Below are 25,525 nucleotides of genomic sequence, written 5' to 3'. Positions count from 1 at the left end.
TGGGCTGCTGCTGCTGTGATTTGTGAGTACCACACTCCCTGAGCTCTGTTTGGCAAATAAGTGAAACTAAAGGATAAAAGTGGGCATTGTGTTGGGTGGAGAGGACCATGCATATATGAACACTATTGAGTCAGGTTGAGAGCACTCTCTATCTTGTCTTCATTGGGGATTCTCAGACATTGTCATGGATTACCATGCGATTGGTCTATTCGTATGTAACGAGTGGTCACACTTCCATTAAGGGCCCTTTCCATTGGCAAATCTGTAGCACACAACTAAGCAATAAAGATACCGAAAGCCGTAGCAGCCCGCTTTTTCACACCATTCTGAAATGTTTCCCCCATCCCCACTCACACCATGTGGCATTGCTCTTCCTAGTTACAGTTGATCTGTGGAAGGCGAGAAACAGTTGAAAAAGGGCAAATTTGAGCAACCGTGTAGGCCAAGCAATTTCTGACACAGAAGCGGTATCAGGGAGGGAGAAGGCATTCCAATAAATAGCAACTCTGCTGATATTATTTTGTTGTTGTTGCTGACACCACATGGTGGGGCTCCAGAGAGGAACCCTTCTCACTTTGAATTGCCAAGGGACAATTAGTGGGAATGCCCAAAGCTGTCCTCAGGATATCATTTTAGTAGTTTGGGCCAATTTGCTATGTGCGGATCTGCTCTAATCTACCGAATAGTCCAATCCAATGAGAGATTCAGTCTGTATCGACATGTCAATCATTTCATCAACCTTTTGGCCTTTAATGTACAGAAGTGGTAAACATCCATTACAAAGAAAGACGTAGCAGATATGTCTCCGCTCCAATCAGATGACCATCACATTGTGCTGCTCCCCAAAAAGAGCAATTTAATTTGTTGTCTTTCACACATTACAAATTCCATAACCAATCACACCAAATCAAGTTATTATAAACATACCAGAATGGGGGACATTTACATATTTGAATAATTGGACATGAAAAGGATATGTCTAATTTGCTTAAGCATTGGTTTGGTCAGAAACATTGGCCACATGTATTGTTCTAGTATTGTCAAACACCGGACGGGGGTGGCTCAATTATTAGACCAGGAAGGCAAAATATATTTTTAGCTTTGCGGTTCAGCTTTAACACACAGTCATACCTGTCTTTATAAGTTTACGCATATCTTCAATTCACCAAGAGTACCGATCGACTCCTAATGGTTATGGGGTTCATGCAATATTCCTCGGCCATCCAGCCAGTGAACATATTAAACACAAAGTAGATGGAGCTGCTGAAGAAACTGTGGTGGGTGGCACTCAGCGAACTCTATTGCACTAAGGCCAGACAATCAACGTAACCTACACATACAAGATAAAATGGGCCAATACTAGATTAGGTACTGGAGTATTAAGTCTAGGTAATTCTTTCACTCTATCAGATATTCAGACCACTGTACATAATTTGCCCCACTCTGCTGATTCCAGGAATATAGATTGTGTTAAATAGAATGTCATCCTGCCAATTGATGAACCCTGAAAGCAGGATATGGCTGTCCTCGTCATCACTGCGGACCACAAACAAGATCCAATAACTTTTAGGGTTTGCAGACAATCAGGTTTGCCGGTGACTGTTGGCTGGCTTTGTAAAGATCGAACCGTGTGACACTATCCTGGACCTCGAGGGTGCAATCAGTTCCTTTTTCCCTAGATCGTCAATTACAAACTCCCTTGTCCTCAACTAGTTTAAAATCTCACCAGACACCGAGATCTACATCATTACAACAATAAGGACTTGATTTTAGAAGGTAGCGTCCCACTGAGATCAGTCTCATTACTTTCATGATTGGAGTAACACATTTGGGGCAAAGCGGGATATATAAAAGACTGTTAGTTGGTGTAACTGGATATGTGATGTTGGTTATGTGGGATTTTGGGGGCATTTACAGGAAAGGTTATGGGAGATGGGACCAGCAAAGATGAAAAGCTGTAAACGCGGGCTAGTGGCAGTGGAGAGACCCTAAACAAGGTACTTTGTCTCCTATCCTTGGAACCCTCTCACTGAGAATAAAACTCTCCAAAGAAATCCTGCCATATTTCTTAGATCCTCTCGAAAACAATGGCACCCTCAAGTACTGACTGTCTCATCTATCCTTCTCACCACATCCACAGCCTCTTCACTGCCCTAGTTGTAAACCCAGCAGGTCTACTTTCACCTTATGGTGTGGCTGGATGTAGTCTGACTGCCTGCCCCTCGACAGCACATGGAGTCTGATGACGCTGCCATGGCACCGCTTTTTCTTTGTTTCAAATAAATTTACATTTCAGTTTCACTGGAAAACATTTGTATAATTGTAAGATCCAGTTTCGAGAAGCATTTGGCTCCATGTAACAGGTGAATCATATCTGTTATTCTCTGTGTATTTCTCTTTTTATGGCCTCATTTGCTCTTCTCATATCCACACAAAACCTGATGGAACCATTTGGTGATTTCTTCGGTACCGGTACTATAAGTGACACCCATGGAGTAGTTCCTGTCGTTGGCTCTATGACGTGTTGTTTTAATTACTTATTGATTTCCTCCTCAACTTGGTGTACCATATTAATAGGTATTCCCCGATAATGTTGGGCGACAGGTTTTATTTCTGGATTGATATGAAGCTGGACTTTCTTATTCTTTAGGTTTCCCAAGCCTTTATATAATTTTGGGAAGGTTGCCTTGATGTCTTCTGGCTGAGAAAAATACTTGTGAACCATCAATTGGTACATGATGTGGACTAGTCCCATGTCCACTGCAGTCCTAAAACTGAGTATGTACCTGCTTTTTGCTTCAATTTTGAGAACATTGGCAATGTGGGATTTGTGTGCACACATGATTGTGATGACCTCTTTGCAGGTCAGAGGCATGGTGGAGCCATAGGGGTAGATGTCTACCATGGCTTTATTTAGTTTTGGTGCATTTGGAAAAGAGTTATAGGCTGCCTCACTAATTATATTGACGGTGGCACCAGTGTCGATGAGAAAATCCATGGGCGTGTTGTTTACTTGGATGCTAAGAACAGGGCTATGTTGAGTTGCGTTGTTGTTATTTAAGGCCCACACATACCCCTTTTTACGCTCGTCGTCTCCTGATGAAGCTGATTCACTGCTGGACGGTGACTTAATTTCAATGTAGCGGACATCGCGCCTGTGCCTGCTGCATCGCGAGTTGTCAGGTGGCTTGTGTTCATCTCTCGGATATATTTTCTTATGGTCCCTCTCATCTCGCCTTTGCCACTTAACGTCTGCATCTGGACCTTCTTCACACGGACTTGTCGGTGCTGATTTTCTTGATTCCTTGAAACTTTTCCAGAAGTGGTGTTGAATTGGGGCATTCTTGCACATGGCTCTGTAATGGTCATAGGCCCCACAACCAGCACATTTTTGTCCCATAGCATGGCATTCTTCTGCATGGGGGTACTTATAGCCACATCAGTAACATGTGGCCTCATTGCGTCTCGATAGTGAGTTGGCTAAAGAAAATAACTTGTTGACCACTTCTTGATCAGCCGATTTTGTCTGCATGGTGACTTTGCTTGGGTTATCCAATTGGGACTCCACTGCCACCTCCATGCGTGCCAGGGCAAGAATTCCATCAAGGGACTGTTGCTTTTGTAGTAACCTCTTACGAAAACCTTGAGAGTCACACCCAGCTATAACCGGAGATCTGAGCACCTTCTAATTGGAGTACTGATGGAATTCACAATGCGCAATCGGATTACAAAGTTGTATATGGATTCTCCCTTCTCTTGAGGTGTAGTATGAAAAATATATCTCTCGTAATCTACATTAGTCAGTGGCATGAAATGTTCTGTCAATTTGGAGTGTAACTCCTGATATGAGGCAGTGTCAAGATTAACTCTCCTACAATATCTCTTACTTGTGGACCAACTGCCATGGACATAGTATTCTTGAGTCTGGTGTCCCCTTTAAGTCCTATGGCACCCACGTAGAAATTGAAATCGTGTAGCCAGGTAGCGCAATGTGTTCCTAAATTGCTGGTATCTCGTATATCAAAAGCATGTGGTAATTGTAATACTTGTGACCCTCTACTTGTCGAGGTCTGTGCTTCACTTGATGAAGTGGCCACTTTCAGACATGTTGACTGACTTGGCTCCTTAAAGAACTGTTAGTAGTATTCAAAGTGGTAGTAAAATGATTTTTATATAGCAGCCACACACTGTAATCTTAGAACGTTCTTCTATGATTTGAACTTGGTTTGCTTGGGCAGTTCTTTATTTTAGCTTCCTAATGTTTTTCTTTGTCACAACTAGTTTGCTTGTTAAACCTTAAGTACGTACTTCACACTCACATGGGTGGATTATGGCTGTATCATTCTTCGTGAGCAGAGGTGGGCTGAAATTACACTTCACCTCCCTTATGTAGTCACTGGCGTGGCTTTAATGCTATGCAGGGCTTTATCACTGTGCCGCGTTCATGTGGCGCTCCTTATTTAACTCTCCTTCATTTTTATTTCTTATTAACGGTGCCGGTTTTACAACCTGCTCCGTTTCCTCCACCCTTTTTATCCTAGGACTGAGGGGACTGTGTACACTTAGTGGGCGCTCAACACATAGTGTTTCCTTGGTTTTCTCTCACTGACGGTGCCGGACTTCCAGTCTCATTTTTAACAAGTACCTTTGTCTTCATCTGCAACCAGCAACACACAGAGGGCCGCCGACGCGTGTATACAGTTCCCGATGATATGATATGATATGATATGGTATTTGTAACGCGCCTATACACAAGTGTTTCAAGGCGCGACGAGGCAGGGAGGGAGGGAAACAAGGGGAAGACAGACAAACGATCCTACTAGGCCAGGTGTCATTCAGATCGCGCAAGTGCGGAGGTAAGGGGAAAAAGGAGGAAGTGCAGGGGGAGGAGGTGGGGGGGAAAGTGCAGTACAAGGTAAGTAGCGTAAAAAATAATAAATAATAAATAATAAATAAAAAGGGCCAGCTGGTGGCAAGTGCGAGGTACATTCCTCGCCAGTTTATTCACTCTGTGACAGATTTGTCTTCTGTCACAGTGTGGATTCCGTTCGTGTGTAATCCTCGTCGCCAGTTGCAGCCTTCATGCAAGCAGTGCAAGGGGCTCTCCTTGGAACGGAACATCAACTGGGCCTTGGCAAGTCCATAAAGTACACATACACAGCAGGGTCAATTACACGTCTTTATTTCATTTCTTAAAGTGGCCAACTGCCAAACCTCAACCCATGGGACCCTCTTGTAGCCGCCCCTTCCCTAGCCCAATGTTCCTTTTCTTGTCCTGTGACCTGAACTGAGAGCCACCCACATAATGATGTGGGATGGGAAGAGTCACGTTACGACGTGACAAATACCTTCTGTTGTTTTCTTTCGGTTATCTGTTTCCCTATTCACTGTAACATTCTAGTTTTAACCATTGACTTGCCACAAGGTTTAGCCACTTTAGGGCCATTTAACATGCGGATCCCTGTCATGTTGACGTATCCTGGACGACGGGGGCGGGAGGGACCCGGGGCGGGAAAAGAGGGGAAGTGACGTGGGAGGGGCGGGGCAAGTTAGTTACAGTTGAGGCACGAATAAAGAAGGAAGTTTAATAGCGTCTCTCCGTGTCGGCCTTGTTATTGCCGCGACCTGCATGCGCGCTTATCCCTAGGCCGGGGATACGACAATGGCGACGAGGATGGGATTCTGAGAGGCAGGTCCCCGGAGACGAGCGCCGTGCATCGACACGCAACAGCGACGAGAACGCCCGCTGACCGACGCCCACAGCAACCCAGAAGCGAAGGGTGTCGCCGCAGCGTGGGGGCGTCGCGGAACCGGACAGGAACCTGGCAGACAGGACGGAGAGAAGATCTGGGCCGCGACGGTGAGCACGGAGGAGCAGGCGAGCGCACGTGCGCGTGGTAATACGCGGCAGCGACGGTGCCGGCTCAAGCGAAGGGCCAGGCTCACGCCGGAGCGTCTTCAACAGGCGTGGTGCTCATCGATGGTGCTCGTTCCTTCCAAGGCGGCCATCGCACCACGACAGCGGAAGCCTGCATAAGGAAGCCACGCTCCCAGCGCCATGTCTAATCAGGATGCAAACCAGGGTGCGGGAGCGGCCGGAAATGGGCCCCCAGCACCCGTAGACCAAATGCCAGGTCACGTGCCCTACCAACTGCCGGACACACTGGCCGCCCAGATGCCTGGAGCCTTCGACGTGACGGACACGAGCAACATGGGCCCCAGGTGGACCAAATGGATTCGAGACTTTGACCTGTACATGGGGGCCACGGGGCAAGTAGCGGATGCAAGGCAAGTGTGCCTCCTAAAGCTAGCGGTTGGCTCCGCCACCCGAGATATCATAGACGAGATGCCCCAGGACTCCATAGACTCCATACAAAAATTAAAGGACGCTCTAGCAGTATACTTCGCACCTCACACCAATGTTGACTATGAAAGGCACCTGTTCCACATCACAAAGCAGGCAAAGGGGGAGACCATGGACGCATATGTAATGCGACTCCGCACAAAACTCAAACATTGCGACTTCGCAAACTATTCGAACACTGAAGCCCTCAGATCGCAAATAATATCAGGGTGTGAGTCCCAAACATTCCGCAGGAAATTGCTCCAAAAGTCCCGCACGCTCGAGGAAATACTGGCACTGGCCAGGGTCGAAAGAGCCATTGACTGTCAAGTGGAAAGTTTCGGGAGCACGCCGTTGGGCGAAAGCTTGAACAAACTACATCTAGAGAAAAGGACATAGGAACTGTTCTGCTACAAGTGTGGATTCGAATATCCACACGAAGGGACATGCCCGGCTATAGGACAACGCTGCACCACATGCGGTGAAGAAGGCCATTTCAAAGCGGTGTGCAGACTGTTCAGGGATCGAGGGAGAGAGAGGCCACGAGATAGTACCACTCGCTCGAGGAGTCGATATGGGGGAACACAGAGCACTCACCCGACCCAAAGTAACACCTCCAACCCTCCAAGTCAACTCGGAAGTGACCAGAGAGAGAAGGGCTCCGGCGACGACCGCCAAAAGCGGAGAGAAATAAGAAGATTTGTGACACGGGCCAAACCCGAAAGAAGGTCAAGACGCCATGTTCGCTATCTAGTCGAACAATCCCTCACAGAATCAGACCCTAGCTCTTCCGGGAGTGATCACAAAAAGAAGGCGTACGTCTACGCGCTAGGAAATCCCACAGCCACCGCTCATAGCCCCACCCTCATCATCAAGCTGCAGGAAAGACCAACGGAATTCCTCATCGATACTGGCGCCACCGTCAACGTGGTGAGTGAACAGGTATATGCCGAACTAAACCCAAAACCAAAGCTCCAGCCAGCCACCGTTGACATCTACGCCTATGGCGCGAAAACTCCTCTCAAGTGCGTAGGAAGGTTCAGCGGGCTATGCCGATACAAGGGCCAAGAGATGAAGGTCCCAATCCACGTCCTGGCCACCGAAACGGACAGTGGATGTGTCCTGAGTTTCAAGGCCGCTGCAGATATGGGCCTGATACACGTCCTATACAACATCATGGTTCATAAGTACATCGACCCGAGTGACATGATCAATAACTTGTACCCAAAAATATTCAGAGGGGTTGGAAGACTCAAGAACCGACAAGTAAAGTTACACATAGACGACTCCATACGCCCAGTAGCCCAGCCCTACCGAGGGATCCCTGTCAACATCCAACAAAAGGTGGAGGATGAGCTACAGAAATTGCTGGAACAGGACATTATTGAGAAGGCCTCGGGAGCAACCACCTGGGTTTCTCCGATCGTCCCTGTCCCGAAGAAGGGATCTGAAACCATCAGGTTGTGCGTCGACATGAGACGTCCCAACCAAGCAATCCGCAGGGAAAGATACCCTGCGCCACGCATAACGGACATGATACATCTACTAAACGGAGCCAAGGTCTTCTCGAAACTAGACCTCCAGAAGGGATACCATCAGCTGGTCTTACACCCCGAGAGTCGCAACATAACCACATTTGTCACCCACGTTGGGTTATTCAGATACAAAAGGCTAAGCTTTGGGGTGTCGTCGGCCGCCGAGATTTTCCAAGCTGAGGTGCATAACATCATAAAGCACATCCCCAACTGCCTCAACTACTCGGACGACATTCTGGTGTTTGGGACCGACGTGAAGAACCATGATGAAACCCTCATGAAGGTGTGTAAAGCCCTGCATGATGCAAACCTCACACTCAACAAGGACAAGTGCGAGTTCCGGAAGAGCACACTAAAATTCTTTGGCCACGTGTTCTCGGAGGTGGGGATGACCCCAGATCCGGACAAAGTCTCTGCCCTGAATGACACAGCTGCACCACTCAACGTGTCAGAACTTCGCTCGTTCTTAGGCCTAGCCAGCTACTGCAGCAGGTACATCAAGGATTTTGCCTCGGTCAGTGAACCGTTGCGGAAACTTACGCACCAGAACGAGAAATTAGAGTGGACCAGTGCATGTCAAGTAGCTTTCGAAACCATCAGGGAGAGGGTTGCTAAAGCAGAAAACATGGCCTACTACGACCCCAACCGGAGAACAGAACTAACAGTGGACGCGAGTCCAGTGGGATTAGGGGCCATCCTGGCTCAAGTTGATCCCAAAGACCCACAACAGAGACACGTGGTTGCCTATGCCAGCCGCAGTTTATCCGCCACTGAACGAGCCTACTCCCAGGCTGAGAAAGAAGGACTAGCGGTGGTGTGGGCATGTGAACATTTCCACTTATTCCTGTATGGAAAGCCATTTCAGGTGGTCACCGATCACCAGGCGCTCCTGTTTCTCTATGGAAATCCCCAAGCCAAAATGCCCCCGAGGATCGCCCGGTGGGGGCTGCGCCTGCAGGATTACGCCTTCGACATTATTCACAGACCAGGGAAGGGTGAAAACCCGGCTGACTTCCTGTCGAGGAGACCGAGAGACGAGAGCAGACCTGAGCCGTTGGTGGCGGACCGCTACCTCAGATACCTGATTCACCAAACCACGCCGGAGGGGGTTAACATAGAAGAACTGGCAAGAGAAACTGAAAACGACCCTGCATGCCGCATCATATGTGAAGGCCTCACGTCCGGACAATGGAGAAGGGCTAAAGAGAGAGGTAAAGCGGCAGGGGGCCAGACATGGGAAGACGTGGAACGGCTTCTCCTTGTGAAAGAAGAGTTGGCAGTATCAGAAGACCAACTACTACTCAAAGACTGCAAGCTGGTGATCCCAACAACCCTGCGTGAGAAGGTCATCAACCTGGCTCACGAGACCCATCGAGGCATCGTCTCCACACAGCGCATGCTGCGCCAAAAGGTGTGGTTCCCACGAATGGATGCCCGAGTGGAGGCCGCCCTGAGAACTTGCCCCACCTGCTGCATCATTACCCCAAACCGAAATCCGGAGCCATTGCAAATGTCCGAACTTCCGCAGAACATATGGGAAGCGGTGGCCGCCGACTTCTTTGGACCCATCGAAGGGGGGAAGTATGTCCTTGCAGTGATGGATGAATACTCCCGATATCCAGAAGTCCAGATGATCTCGTCCACGGCCGCACATCATGTCGTCCCAGCACTGGACCACATATTCTCTGCCTACGGAGTGCCCAAGGTACTCAAGACCGACAACGGGGCCCCGTTCTGTGGACATCAGTTTGCCAGGTTTGCGGAATACTTGGGGTTCCGACATCGGAAGGTGACCCCGCTGTGGCCACAAGCAAACGGAATGATCGAACGATTCATGGCAAATCTCAAGCGGGCCTTGCAAATTGCCCGCATCACGGAACAACCATATGAACAGGTGCTTAACCAACTGCTGCGGGACTACCGGGGAACGCCCCATAGCACCACAGGGAAGACCCCTGCCGAACTCATGTTTGGGCGCAACCCTCAAACCCGACTTCCCCAAGCAGAGACAAGTGCACCACGTCCAGCGATGGATGCGGAAGTCCGAGAGCGGGATGAAGCGGCAAAGGACAGAATGAAAGAATATGCCGACGCCCGCCGAAGAGCCCAGACATCCCAAATAAACATAGGGGATGTGGTGGCCGTTCGACAACCCTCGACCCACAAGCACACGCCTGCCTTTCGGGAAGAGCCCCTTCTCGTTACGCAGAAGAAGGGGTCGATGATCACTGCACAAGGCTCCACGGGAGCTATAACCCGGAACTCGTTCCATTTCAAGGAACTCCCACCGCCCGGAACAAGACGCCTGAGTGGAAGGGTACAGGCTCCACCGGAGGAAGAATACAGTGATCAACAAGGAGAGGATCCGTGGGATGCCGACAAATCGGATCAAGATCCAGATACCGAGACGACCGTGAGTAGATCTTCACCCCGGGCCGAGCTGACCCGACCACAGCGAGCTCGGACCAGACCTCGCCGGTGGATCGAGGAAATGGAATAGTGACTTGCCAGACCATCGCCTGTTGCGATGAGTGTGGTAATGGTTTAAAAAGGGGGGAGATGTCATGTTGACGTATCCTGGACGACGGGGGCGGGAGGGACCCGGGGCGGGAAAAGAGGGGAAGTGACGTGGGAGGGGCGGGGCAAGTTAGTTACAGTTGAGGCACGAATAAAGAAGGAAGTTTAATAGCGTCTCTCCGTGTCGGCCTTGTTATTGCCGCGACCTGCATGCGCGCTTATCCCTAGGCCGGGGATACGACAATCCCCAGATTACTCTGCTATTTTTTTAATCTTAAAAACCTTGGATGTTATCCTGCAGCTCAGCAGGATTTATGTACCTTGGAGAGCATAATGGGCCAAACTGTACCCAAACACAGGGGCGTCGCTAGGGGGGGCTAGAGGGGCTATAGCCCCGGATCCTTTGCTTGTAGCCCCGGATGAAAATCACAGGGCTACAAGCAAAGGCTAGCCCCGGGGCGAACATCCAACATTATTTTTTATGAAGCCTGGCCTGCAGTGCTGGAAAGGCGGGTGGGCGGCACAGGTAGACGCAGCATGCAGGCAGGCCAGGAAGCAGCAACGTTCGTGATTTGAATAAAAAATTGTGAGTGACACGAACATAGCTGCCTCCTGGCCCTGGGCTGCTACTCATGCTGTTGCCTAATGATAGTCTGCGCTTGCGCAGCAGGGAGCCAAGCCACCGCCCAGGCACAAACGCACGTGCCCTGGGTCTTTCCCTGCATGCGCACTTGCGCAGATCATGCCAGTAGCAGGTCACGCCCAGCCCCATGCCTGCAGACACTGATGCATGCTTCCAGTCCCTGCTGTGAGGAAAGCAAGCTGCCACGAGTCTGACAATGCCAGTCGCCACCATCTACTGTGTGACCCCGCAGCCGCGTCACCTACCCGCCCCCCCCACCCCTGTGAAGCTGCAGTGCACTACCGGCTGACTCCGAGCCCCATGCCGGCGCCAAGCGCTAAGGTAGGTATTGGTAATAGCCGCGGCCCGTGGCCTACGACATGACTCGCAATGATTGCTTTCAGTCTGAATATAAATCTGCAATCCGGACAGATTCAAGTTTTTTTACATACTTCCGACATTTAACTGTTTCTGACCAACCAATGCTTCCTTTTACTTGATCATGTTTTTGTTTTTAACAGAATAGTGCACCCGTGCGAGTATCTTTGCTAAACGCGCAGGCAATAGCACCATCCTAGTTGGGAAAACCTTGACAGTCTTTCAGAAAGACACTTGGGGCCTGATTTAAAAAAGCATTTTACAATGATGCACTCCCATTGAAAAACGCTCTGTAAATCAGGCCTTTCAGCTCTTGTAATGGCGCCACAACGTGTCTTTACAGTGATTGCCTTATGAATCAACACTAATCAATACATTTTTTAATATATACCCAAAGTGAATTAGAGGTCTTCGTTCTGCATCTGGCATTCTCAGATGGAGTTCGATTTGCTCTTCAGTTCTGCTCTCAAAACGTTAAAGGGACCAATCGGGAATTATCCTTGCATAGACCAAACTAAGGGAGGGCACGTGAACGCCTCAACTAAACGTTCATATCAATTTGTAGCAATCCCCACCTTGTATCTGCAGAAGCCTGCGCACATATTTTTGCCTGGTGATTACTTTTTTGCATTAGTGTAAAAAAGTGAATTCCACCAAAATGTGGAATAATAGCTCCCCACCCGAGTTAAGGTAGTGATATCTGTGCTTCACAACACTGTTTTGGGGATCGATTCTCATTTGGAAGCATCAGCAGTCATTAGAATTAACAATTGGTCTTCTATGCCATCCAGCTGGTAAATTCCCATCCCTTGTGCCCACTAGTTTTCACAAGGTAGCACAATTTTAGTGTATGAAAGTTCTGCTTGACATCTGCACCCCCGTTTGAGTGTGATTTTCTCCAGCTGTTACCACAGATGGTTTCTCGAAACAACAATGCTACAATAAAGGTTGACGAGGACTGGGAAACCAAAAAGGTATCTAGCTAGAATTCCTACATTTAGTTAATTCAACATAAATCTAAAATAAAGTCAAGCGTGAATCAAAAACATGTACCAGCCTTTGGTAAGGGCAGTTGTTTTGCCACCTTCATCCTCATTTGTGGTTATTAATATTAGGCTATGTATTGAGTGCGGACCTGGCTATGGGATGCAATGCACTGTTTACCATTCATGAGATGTAAAGTTTGGGATTAAAGATGCCTGTTTGGACACATTTAAGTTAAAATACTGGCTCTCCCCCTTCCTTGCGAATGCTATATTTTTATTTCGTTAACAGAAGTTTTTATAAAACACATCCCTGGAATGCAGTTTACTGCGAGCTGAAGTCAGAACTAGTGCTCAGATAATGTGCAACTATGAGTACTTGTTGTTTCCCAGACACCTTTTATCTTCCTTATGTTGAGATGTAATGTTTCTTATTAAACATGCTTGCAGGCATATGTTTAATTCATAATGCTGCCCGTCAGCCTTTCTCATATAAGGTAAATTTCCTTTCCCTGATGCAGGAAAAGGTGATAGGACTTAATGTTGAACAGAACTCACAGAGGTGTGGGCTACAGTTCATAAGAGACGAGCCCAGGGAAAGTCAAACACCGGGTTCAATGTCAGTGAGAAGCTTGGGGGAACAAGACAAGGTGCTAAAATTTCCCCCAGAGTGAAAACAATGAACAGAAATAAGTGAGGTGCACATTGCTGAGGCGACACTGGAGATCGAGTGAACTCCCATTGTGTGTCGAGGAAGTCGGGGTTAAGCAAGAAGGGCTTTCTTGGGGAGGAATAGGGCATTTCTGCACAGGTCCTAAAAGGTTAGAAACCTCACGTGTGCAAGTGTTGATTAGGTTAGATATATTCTTAATGAATTTAATAGCTTTAAGAACGTGAAGCCAGTGTCTGCCGGTCCATAATGTGCATGCGGGTACATGCCCTCTCCTTATGCCATGGCCGTCACTCATGCTGCCAAGAAAAGTGCTTCATTTAGGAAACACAGTGCATGACAGAATGATGGCTAGAACTATGTAAAAAGTCGTGAAAGCATTTTCTTTTGTACATAGCTTTGCCCTATATTCCATAATCTGGTGGGGAGCAGCCGTTCAATGTTACATGCGCATGCACATTGTTTTGGGGTTTTGGCGTGTTCCGTGTGCCCCTGCGCCATATGGAGGTCACTTGCATCCTGCTCTCAAGCAAAATAGTTAGGGCCACAATAATTTAAAGGGAAAGTACAAGAAAATGAAGGAATGTGGTCACGATCACACGATCCAGATGCGGGGGGTGCCGGTATTAGAAACCTAACAGCGTTTCTGGCTCCAGTTTCAACAATGTAGCCACTTCTAGACCAATCTCTGGTTAATTCCCTGCTTACAAATGCTCATTTCACCATCTGCTGAAATGTTGGCTGAATATGTGGGGGATATGCATTATGCCATAAATCAGTTGGGTGTCACGTTTTGGTGTTTTACCAAGAGACGAAAGGGGTCATCTGTGGTGCATACTAGTCAAGAGAGTTGATGTAGAAGGCCTTGGGCTCTGATATTACGAAGACGGCAGATTAAGTTTGGCTGCTGCGCCTCTCCCGCCCCCCCCTCCCCTTCACACTTTCTCAGACTGCGTGTTGCCAATGCCGGTATATAAACCCCAGACGTGATCTCAGTGTCCTATGTAACCCAGTGTTGTGCAACCTCTGCAAAGCTTAAATACCCTGTGATCGCCTGTCCAGAGGGGGCCAAGGGAGGACGCTGCTTGCTGTGACTCACTGGGGGTCCTGTCCGGGGGCTGAATTGAAGCATTCCATGCCTCTCAGTCTCTGCCCAGTCTCGAGACTTTTAGTTGTTTAATCGGCTGCCCTTTTCTTTACAGTGTAGTGCTTGGTGCTTCGTAATTGGTAAATCAGTGTTTCGTGAATGAATGTACACCGCATGGCATGCATACATGAAAGGGGCTGCTAACATGTGAGGACATTGGCGCGACACCATTGGGCAGATCAGGTTCAAGCCCCCTCCTCCCCTCCACCGTGGGCTATGTTGACTCAGGCAGAACAGGACAGAGTTTAAACGTTGCCCGTGCTTCGCTGTTAACAAAAACCCTGCAATTACTACGTCACTGTAGCACTTGCATTCATATGCATACATTTTATGGCAACTGAAGTTGTGATGTGGGGTTAGTACTTGCGTGCCAGGGGAGTGATTGGAAGGGTGGGTGGGACAGCTCATTCTCACAGCAGTCTTTCAGTGTGTGGCTTCAAACAGGAAGGGGAGAGTTAACTGCTTGTAACATTGGAGCTGCACTAGACCTGTCTTATTAGAATGCGTAAAGAAGTTAGATTTCTCCAAACAAGTACCTTTGCCCCTCCCTCACAGTCTCTGAAGTTAGTGCCACTCCCAACATTTTAAGTGTTAGCCCCCCGACCCTCCAAAACTTTAGCCTGGGGTCACCCCTGTGTAAGATCATGTGCTACCAGCATTCGCCTTCTGGCTTCTGAACGGCTTCACCACCAAACGGATTGAGGCCAAAATGACTGCCTATGCACAGTTCTAAACATATGCAACAGCATACATCACGTGCTCTGGCTGGCCACCATGGACAGTGTGTGTGGGTTTGGGTGCCGCTATCCAGAATCTGGAGGCTGCAAACCAACTCAAAAATTGCAATGGGCTCTAGCCCCGGATCTTTTACAAACCTAGCAACGCCCCTGCCCAAACATTTCCTCTACTAGACCTCTATTACAGGGTATAATAGGCTTTGCTGATTGTTTTCACTGTATTTACCTCTTTTCGTTTACCCCAGAAAGCAGAGGAGACCCTCTTCAGCTCCCCTACACCCTCATTTATATACATTACATAAGAGGTACACTATTTGGTGAAAATACATTCAGAAAAGCTGCCATTCAGCAAAGGGGAGGTATACACTATTCCAGTATAATTAATTCACTGGTTATTCTTTACTAGGCTGGTCTTTAAAAATGTGTGATTTTCAGGACCGCAAATATTTTCAGAACACATGTTATTATTCAAACACATTCATTGTGGCTATCTGGGCACGCTAAGATAAATTGCCTATTGAGAGGACTGTCTAGACAAGCAGTATGAACCCGAGGAGCCATTTGGCATTATTGCTGCTTGAGAAGCAATATCACCTATGAGTGGATCCAACTCTTCTTCCTACAGGCCTCTCATTGTGTTATCTTCATCAGTAATCTCTTTTTACTTATTTTTCACTGCAACCAAGGGCAGTACTTCTACATAAACACAATGTTCTCTTACTTTCTGGAAAAAGCTGTTTCACATCTCCTTTCCCTTTCCATCATCCAACATGGTGAATACATCCCCAATTGCTCTATACTCTTAATATTTACCATTAGACATGTGAAACTAGAGGGCATGGCTCTTCTTCTATGGGGAATTAACCTCTGGAAATGTATGCAAACTCTAATTACTTGCTTTTTCAGAACTACTTCTCTTGTTCCGCCCCTACCCAGTCCTTCTTCACTGGAACCTCAAGTAATCGATCACAATGGAACATAGCTGTATCCAGACCGGGGCATGGCTAAGCCACCTCCATACATCTGCAATAAATAAACACTGCTCGACAACACCCGTCCAAACGCTCATCACTACCCCCAATAGAATACATCTGAGTCTCATGCAAAATTCGGTCCAGCTGTTCTCATAAGCTGTCTCCTTGACTCTCCTACTCCTTTGACAATTTGTCACGCCACGCAATCTTTCACCTGATATCCATGGGCTGCTGTTAGGGACCTAGCCACTCTCTACCTACCTTTGTGCTGGCTAAAAATGCACACACGCATTTTCGAAATCCTCTCTTCACCTTTCACATCTCTGAATACGGACTTCTGAAAGCCGTTCATCCCCACAGCACTTCAAAGGCCATACCAATGGCAGGAGGCACTATACAAATGCCATGTAAGATACCATAACACAGCATAACATAACATAACATATACTTATTTTGCTGAAGTTCTTGGAGGCCGTCCTTCACATGTACCATGCTTATGCTATACTTAGCTTACACTCCTTAAGGAGATCCTAAACAGAGCAGCACAGATGGGTCTAGGCCTTAAAAAGGCTGACCACATGACCTAAATGGCCTGTATTGAATCCAGTAAATTGCGCTGCCTGACGCACCATAATATCTTGCCAACAAAGTGAAATGGTATGTGTGAGTGTAAGGAACCGTAGACATATGAACTCCGGCTTCCTCTGCTGCATGCTACTGCTTACAAGAGTATAGAAAAGGAAGCAAAAGACCCACAGTGATTAGCCCCATTCTCTGGAAAGCCTACCCTGCTTGAGACTTGTCTTTTTTCAAATTTGTTTTTATTACATTTTCCGCAGGTATACAGAAGGAAAAAGAGGGCACAAATAAACATCCCCAACCCACACCCCTCCAAAATCCCCCCCAGTTCCCACACCTGGTCAAGTTCCACATTGGTTTGCATGAAGAATAACACTCTGAGGAACGTCCAGTCCTGTACAGTATGTCCAAGAGTCTCACATTTTGAGGGCACCATTGTTGCATATAATCCCTCTGAAGATAGTCAATAATCATTCCCCAGTCTTGATTGAATTTACTCTTTATTCCCTGCATTCCATAGGTCACACATTCCACAGCAATTATACTCCAGATTTTATATATCCATTTAATATTCATTGGGGGCGCTTTCTTCCTTCCAAGTACTAACCATGCTGCTATCAGCAGGATCATGAAAGTCTTACGCTGTGCTTTTGCGGGAAGTTGAGATTCTGGATCTAATATACCACATAACCATTCCGTCAGGGAGTATGATAAGGTTCCACCTATGTTTTTGTGTATCTGACCACTCACATCACCCTAGAACGGTTTGAACACAGGGCAGTCCCACCACATGTGCCTCCAATCACACTTCCCTGAACAGCCCCTCCAGCATTCCTGCACTATTCCAGGAAATATTGCATTCATTCTTTCGGGAGTGTAGTGCCATTGCACCATGACCTTGTACCAGGACTCTCTAAGTTGTATGGATCTTTTAAGCTTAGGTATATTGTCCCATAGGTTTACACAGAAAGCACACAGTATCTCTTCTCCCACTTATCTCATCGCTTCATGTACGGCCACATCTGGTAATCTCCCTCCCCTTGTAGGATGGAGTACAACTGGGATACCAGTTGCATCTCCCCTCGATGCATTGTAATACTTTTCTCAAATCGTGTGAGATCCCTATGTGCTTCCTTTTTGATTCCCGGCTGTTTCAACTAGTGCCGTAGCTGATTATATTCCATCCCGTCTCGTTCCGTCAGGACAAGGTGGTTTTCACACTCCTCGAAAGCCATGACTTCCCCATCAACCATCATGTCGCCCACTTTCTTGCAGCCACCCACCCTCCATCTCTCAAAGGATCCATGGGCCATGCCTGGGGTAAATTGTGGAGGAACTCTTGTGTATAGGCTTGTTATAAATGCCATATCATATCATTCTCAAACAAAGGGGTGAATGGGGAAGGACGGGCAGTCAGATGCCCTTGACCAAGGAGACGGTCCCACATATTACATGTCACAGATAGTACTCTACTAAGTCCCACTTTCCGGGGTCTCGCCTGCTTTTCTAGCCATAAGAGTTGCTGTAAGGGGGTAGCAGCGACTGCCAGGTCCATCCGTACCCATGGCTTCGTCACTTTCTTCGTGAGCCACTCACGCATCACCCGCATTTGGGCAGCCTCATAATATTTTAAAAAATTCAGAAGACCTAGACTCCTTTTCTGTCTAGGCGCCATCAACTGCTCTAAAGCCAGCCACGGTTGCTTATTCTGCCAATATATTGCGATATATCTTTGTTGGGTGCCTTCGAAAATGAACGCAGGACCTCTATGGGAAGTGTGTGAAAGTGATATAATAGTCAAGGGAGTGTAACCATTTGTGGGTATCCTCCCCAGACACGATACACGCATGGGAGTCAATTTCTATTTTTATTTTGGTGAGTAATGCCAGATAGTTTACTCCAAAATAAAACCTTATAGTGGGTGCTAAGTTTACTTCCAGATAGCTTACCATATTCTGAGACTTTCTAAAGGATGATATTAGGGAGAGACCCTCCGTCTGAGAACCTAGGGACCCCCTAATAGTTCAGATTTGGATTGGTTTACCTTCAGTTCGGACACTTTATCCATAGTGACAAATTTGCATACAAGGGTGGGGATTGAAGTGCTCGGCGCAGTCAATGTCATCATTATGTCATTGTCAGAGGCCGCCAATTTATGCTCTTTCTCACCAAATCTAAAGCCCTGTATTATCTGGTTATTTCGGATAGATATTAAAAGAGGTTCTAGATAGATTGCGTATAGAAGGGGTGATAAGGGGCATCCCTGTTTCGTTCCCCGGGTGATTCGCACTGTTTGATAATTGAGAATTAATTGAGAGTCGCATCGACGGGTCCATATAGTTGGCCTGCACCATGTTCAAAAACCTCTGGCTCAAACACATACCTTTCATTTCCTTGAACAGGAAAGACCACTTAATCCGTTCGAAATCCTTCTTGGCATCTAAAGCTATCTATATCACCAGGATCCGGCAGATACCTACTTTCCAATTAGATGAACCACCTTCCTAGTATTGTTCCAAGTTTCGCGACCTTTTATAAAGCCCTATTGGTCTGTTCTGATCAGTACAGGAAGGAGGGTGGTCAAATTGGCTGCCAGCACACCTGTATATATCTTTATGTCTAGATTTAGAAATGCAATAGGGTGGTAAGATCCACACAGTGCAAATCCTTATTGGGCTTCCCAAAGAGTACCACCCTCACCTCTGTCATTCATCGGGTCACTATCCTCCTTTGGCCAAAGGTGTTAAAGAGGCGTGCCAGCCTTGAGCTCAATTTGCTGCAAAATAACTGATTAAAAAGTGCCGGGATCCCATCAGGTCTCGGAGCTTTGTTATGTGGTAGGTTTTTTATTATTGCCTCCACCTCCGCGCAGGTGATGTCTTCTTCCAGACAGTCCCTATCAGATGGTGCTAATATATTCAATGTAAGATGACTAAAGAATTCTGTCACTGCTAAAAGAGTCTGGGTTATCCACTGTATACAACTTTGTGTACTTTAAATGCTTCCCATATACTTTCTTTTGATGTTTCTTGATTATCATTATATGCAAAGTATTCCTCTATTTTGTCCCCCAATAGCTATACAATTGCTGCGTCTGACATTAGCTCCTTGGGAAATGTCCAGACCCAGAAAGTCCTTTGTGACCCCCATCTCTTAAGGGAGACCAATCGGAAAACGCAATCGCCCCTGCACTTACCTCCTCCACTTCCCCCATAATAGTTTACGACAACTAGATGTAATCATTTCGCGAAAGGGTTTAATGTACATGAAATAAAAACACGTGTAACCACTCTCCTGCCCCCTTAATGTCCGCCAAACATCCCTAAGGCCTAAATTCCCAAAAGTCTCCTTGAGGAGGTTTGATGGTGATTGTCCCCGTTGGCTACTTCTCCCACTCTTAGCGACATCTGGGTCCCATGTCAAATTAAAATCTCTTGAAAGAATAATTTCCCCAACCGGAAACCCCTCCAATTTCAACAATGTGTCAATTAGGAAGCTCTCTTGGCCAGCAATAGGGGCATATACTGTTCCCACCGTCAGGGTCCTATAGCCAAGCTGCTCCTGGACAAATATAAACCTCCCATGATTGTCAGCCAGGATCTGCATAACCTTCACATGAAGTGACTACTTAAAACCAATCAGAACCCCCTCCGTTTTCCCCTGAGCATTTGCTTGGTACAACTGTGTTCAGTATTGAAAACGGGGGAGTAACTTATCAGACTTTTTTATGTGAGTTTCCTGAAGTAGAAATATGTCCTCCTTACTGCTCATCACCTGCCCTTCCACTTTTTTGTGTTTCACAGGGGAATTTAATCCCCTGACGTTATGGGACAATATAGTAATCGCCATCTTCTTCTATAATGGTTCCTCCCATGGTTGGTATTCTGGGTAACACATCCTCCATTACAACCCTCCTCCTCCAGGATGAGCTTCTCACCCTTCACCTCCCTTGCCACCAACCCCCCATCCTTTTCCCCTATCTCTTCCTCCCTCCAACTGTATTCCTCATAAATTCCCCCCACAACTTTCCCAACTCCCCCTCCTCGCCCCACCGTGGTCTGGGCCTAGGTTCCCAGGAACCACCCCAGAAACTATCCTGGAGAATTGGACCAAATGAATTGAGGAGAACCATTGCTGGTTCCGGAAGCACCTCAGGACCTTCCTGGTTGCTTCTACTTTCACTCCTCCTCTCCCCTGTTGAACTCCTGGCTGAATCTCAAACTGCACTGGTCACCTGGCTACCCTCATTTCTTGGGCCCTGGTCCCCTCCCCGCCAGTTGCACACCTGCACTGCCCCCCTGGCAAACCTTGCACTCAGGGACTGTTTCTGTACCCCTACAGCCCCCTTCCAGCACTTGACACCTGTTGTCTTCTCTTACCCTTGCACCTGCCAACAGCGGGCCGCACTGCTTACTTATTCTTCTGTTTTTATTTTATTTATTATTTTAGTTATTACTGTTATCCTATGTACTGCACTTCCCTCCCCTTTCCCATTGCTTTCCCCCCTCCCCTACACTTGTGCAATCTCAATGTCATCTGGCCTAGTAAGATCGTTTACTTCCCTCTGTTCCCCTCCCCTTGCCTCGTCGCGCCGGGAAACTCTTGTGAATATGCTCGTTATAAATGCCTTATCATATCATATCATATCATATCATATCATATCACATCATATCATGACCCTGACGTCCCCTCATGCGGAGGCACCATGCTCCCCCTGATAGATTTCATGTGATCCTTTGCCTTCCCACCCTCCCATAAGGCCCATTCTGGTTCCCAACCTCCAGACACATGATATTATTGGCCGTATCTTCATAATAATAACACCTTCCCTTAATTCTAGTGTCAACAAAATGGACACAGGAGATATACTCAAGTAGAGTTCATGTCCAGATGACCTGATCCACCAGTTTTACTCAGTAGTCCTTTTAGTTTCAGCTCTCTGATGCCCCAGCAGCCGACTCTTCGACCATTCCTTGGGCCTGGGGCCTTTTGCGGTTGCCCTTTTGCGATTGCCTTGTCTCTGCGCATTCCTCTTCCAAATGCATGATCGCCAATCCCTCCTTGCATGTAGTCACACAATATTACCTGCTCTCCCATGAGAAGAGAAGCCCAACAGTATCCTGGCTTGGAGTGTAATCCGATGTAGTGCACGTAGGATGAGCATAATACGGTCAAATGTTCAAGCTCCCATAATAAGACATTCTGCAGCATGGTGGACAGCTTTTAGGGAAGCCAAGTTAGCAGCTAGTCAGGAGAGCATTTCCCCCATCGATATGCATGACCACAAGGGGCTGAACTACGGTCCAGAAGTCCTGCAGCAGGATTAAGGGTTTGATGTTTCAAAGGGTAGAGATTCTGAGTCAGGCTATTTGGGCCTTCTTGGCTATGTGTTTCTGGAAGGGCAGAATGCTGTCAGTGTGAAACCTAAGGATGTTGCTGAGTCTGAGAATTATGGATCAAATCTTTCTAGGCGTATATCATTGAGCCATTGTTGGACAAGTTGGACCGATGAAGACGAATTCAGTCTTGGATAGGTTTAGTTTGAGGTAGGCAGTCAACATCCAGTACTGAATGATTGCTAGGTAATTGTGGAGACGAATGATGTCCTGCACGCTCTTTACTCTCGTGTACAACTGAGTATCATCTGTGTATTGGTGGATGGCTATATTGGGATCTTTGAAGAGAGTACCCAGAGGCTCCATGTAAAGGTTAAAAAGGATTGACATTGAAGAGGCCTTGGTAACAACCAACCTTGTTATTGATCCAAAGCAAAAGCAGTGAATTTAGGCCTCTGTCAGTGCAAGGAGGACGGAGGGACAGCGCAAGGGGGTGGGAGGGACAGCACAAGGGTGTAGGAGGGCCAGCGCAAGGGGTAGGAGGGAAAGTACAAGGGGAACTGCACCAGGGTCTAGGAGAGACATTGCAAGGGAGGGAGGAGGGACAGCAACAGGGGAGGAAAATGGACATCAAAAGGGGTAAATGGCATATAGCACAATGGAGGAAGGAGCAACAGCGCAAGAGTCGGAGCAACAGCGCAAGGGGGAAGGAAGGAGTGACAGCGCAATGGGAAGGAGTGACAATTCAGGGAGAGGAGGGACAGTGCTAGGGAGGGAAGAGGGACAATGCAAAGGATGGAGAAGGGAAAGCGCAAGAGAGGGAGGAGTGACAGTTCAAGGGTGGGAGAAGGAACATCATAAGGGGGAGGGATGAAAGACAGCACATGGGGAGGAAGGATAGCACAACGATCGAAAGCAGCTACAGCGCAAGTGGGGAGTGACGTCTGTTGGATATATGTATAATTGCAGCGTTTGGTCGTAGTTGTCCCATATTGTAATTTTTATCTCAATATTATTTCTCACAAGGATACTGGAATGTTGTCAGTGGTATTGCACCTCTATAATGAACTACAAGATGTCATCACAACATATTTGATTGGAGAGGTGCAGAAGTACCACTAACAACATGCAGAAGTACCACTAACAACATACAGATGTCTTCATAAATTGTCACAATCGGATTGGAGAAGTGCAGTAACACTGACAACATACAGTGAGAATCCTGCACGTAGCCCAACGGGCCCCAGAAAGTAGCTAAATATAGCCCAACACCCTTTGGCTGTGAAAAGAAAGATCAATACATGGCCAAATCTTTGAAAGTGTCACAGACATATGACATGGTACAGTACCCCTGATTGTGATAAAATCAGTTAAACAAGCCACTATTGGATTACACTTAAGTGATGGAAGAAGAAATAACATTTAAAATGCCGGCCGATCATGCCACAGCATTTCCAGTTGTTATGTCAAACAGAAAGTTAGCTTTCTGGCACCCCTCAATGCTTTTTCTTCTCTATAGCAATGGTTTTGCTGATATTTCTGCAACACCAAAATGCACAAAAAACAATAATGGGCCTCATTACGAGTTTGGAGGTAGCCCTACCCTTTTTAGTGGCATGGCAACCCCCAAACTTGGGTCCGGGTCCCAAAAAATGGGAATTTCCAGGCCATTCCGACCTTTGCAGGCCCGGCAATTCCCATTCGCGGGACCTGGACCCGGTACATCCCCATTCCCATTTGAGCCCCCATAGGGCTCAATGGCAATGGGGAGGATGCTAACAACGGTCCCGTTAATGACGGGACCGTTGTTAGCATCCTGCTCTGCACATCTGGTCTGACCTGGCATACAGGGCGGCCCCACAAACAGAACTCGTAATGAGGCGGTGAGGCAACACCGGCGCCGGTAACACTACCGGCGCCATTGTTGCTTTAATGCCAGGGTCGTAATGAGGCCCAATGACTGGCTCGAAGGGCTGAACCAGCTAGTATCTAAGCTTCCACAGCTTCCACCGCTTCCACAAATGATGTCCGGTTAGCAAACCTGACATCATTTGTGGGAAAATTAATCGTACCATATATTAGGGAAAGATCATTAAAATGCCTTAATGTAACACATGCAACACATTGGGCCTCATTACGACCCAGGTGGTAAGGGGTTTACGGCAGCGTAAACAGCGCCGACCCTTACCGCCTGAGTACGAGGTCCCTTAGCGCCATGGCGGATTTAACACCTGCTTTTAGCAGGTGTTAAAATCCATGGCGCTAAGGGACCATGGAGTTAATTACGCCACCGTAATTTACGGTGGCGTAATTAACGCCTTCCCCACTCCCATTATGCCCTATGGGGCAAAAATGGGAATGGGGAAGGGTAAATGGGGATTGGGGACTTACCGCCCCGCCGAGGTCGGAATGGGGCGGTAAGTCCACCATGGCGTAAACGTAGTTTACGCCATGGTGGTAAAGTCACGGCCCAGGCGGTAACTTACCGCCTGGGTCGTAATGAGGCCCATACATTTATTTTGTAAATAGTATAAACAAAGGGAATTTATACTAGAGCAAAAACATACGTGAGTTCCTTGGGTGAGCAAGGAAATAGGTACAGACAGAGCAATTAATGTGACCCACTAATGGCCATGAAATGGGAATCTCACAGGTTAGGAACTAACTGTAAGGCAAGAAATTGAAGAAATTGAAGACTACATTCGAAGCAAGATGTTGATGTTGAAAGCTAAAGATTAAAACACATGACACTTTAATTTTTTTTTCTTTCTTTTTTTTTTTATTGTGTTTCAGTTCAAAAGAACTTTTCATAAAACAGTATAAACATACAAATAGCAGATTACAATGAAAATCCAAACATTTCATACAAAGTCAGTATCATACAGCAAAAATAAAAGATAAGGATAAAAGTACCTACATTTACATCTGTCAGAGATCTAGGTACAATTATTAAAATTAAAGCTAAGGGGCTTTCATATTTACTTGCACTAAATTGTTAAATTGACATACCTATGTACATTTCTCCTGCAGGTAGCTAGATCTCCTTCATTTCCTTTTCAGGAGTGCGTCCCCCCCCCCCGAGAAACTTTATAGCTCAGGTCAAGCCCTACTCTTATATAGAGCCAACCTATAGATCCACTAGTAATTTCACATTTGCTTCAAACTGCCTTAGACGGAAGTTTACCACCTTCCAGATTTGAGTGGTTGCAATTATAAGATTCTTATTCCACCCTGCTAAACATCTCAACCAAAACCTTTCACTAGCAATATGATTAAAATCCTGTTCATATTCTGCTAGATATTTTTCAAAATATTTCTCATATATAGATCTCATGTTCTTACAACAGGTTATCACATGTCTTATGGTTTCTTTCTCTTGTTTACTGCCACACAGTCTACACATTCTTCTTTCCTCTGGGATATTTAACCAGGCACCTCGCACACCGAGAACATTAAGTCGGTTTAGCCTCATATCAAGGAAGATTTTCCGATTAACCTTTGAGGGCATAAGCTTTAGATAAAACTGAAGTTTTTTTATCCAGGAAAGGAAGTTTTGCATATGAACCTAAAGATCCAAATTCTGCAACCCTATCATTACTATGAGCCAAGTCCCACTTTTCCAAGGAATCTTTTAGGGACTTCAACACCGCCTCCTCTCCATATTCCCATTTAGGGACAAAAGCAGTTCTCTCAAAGATATCCTC

General features: G+C 46.9%; 1 protein-coding gene across 1 annotated transcript in view; it reads left to right on the top strand.

Annotated features, from left to right (window-relative positions):
• Positions 1-25,525, top strand: part of LOC138516822 (5-hydroxytryptamine receptor 7-like) — a 354,001-nt gene that overhangs the window by 31,631 nt on the left and 296,845 nt on the right. The gene's annotated exons all lie outside the window — the stretch shown is intronic.

Source organism: Ambystoma mexicanum, chromosome 6q (assembly GCF_040938575.1).
Source record: "Ambystoma mexicanum isolate Mex_15411 chromosome 6q, UKY_AmexF1_1, whole genome shotgun sequence".
In the NCBI taxonomy this organism is placed as follows: domain Eukaryota; kingdom Metazoa; phylum Chordata; class Amphibia; order Caudata; family Ambystomatidae; genus Ambystoma; species Ambystoma mexicanum.
Note: the sequence above shows the minus strand (reverse complement) of the source record. Positions and strands in the feature narration are given on the sequence as shown.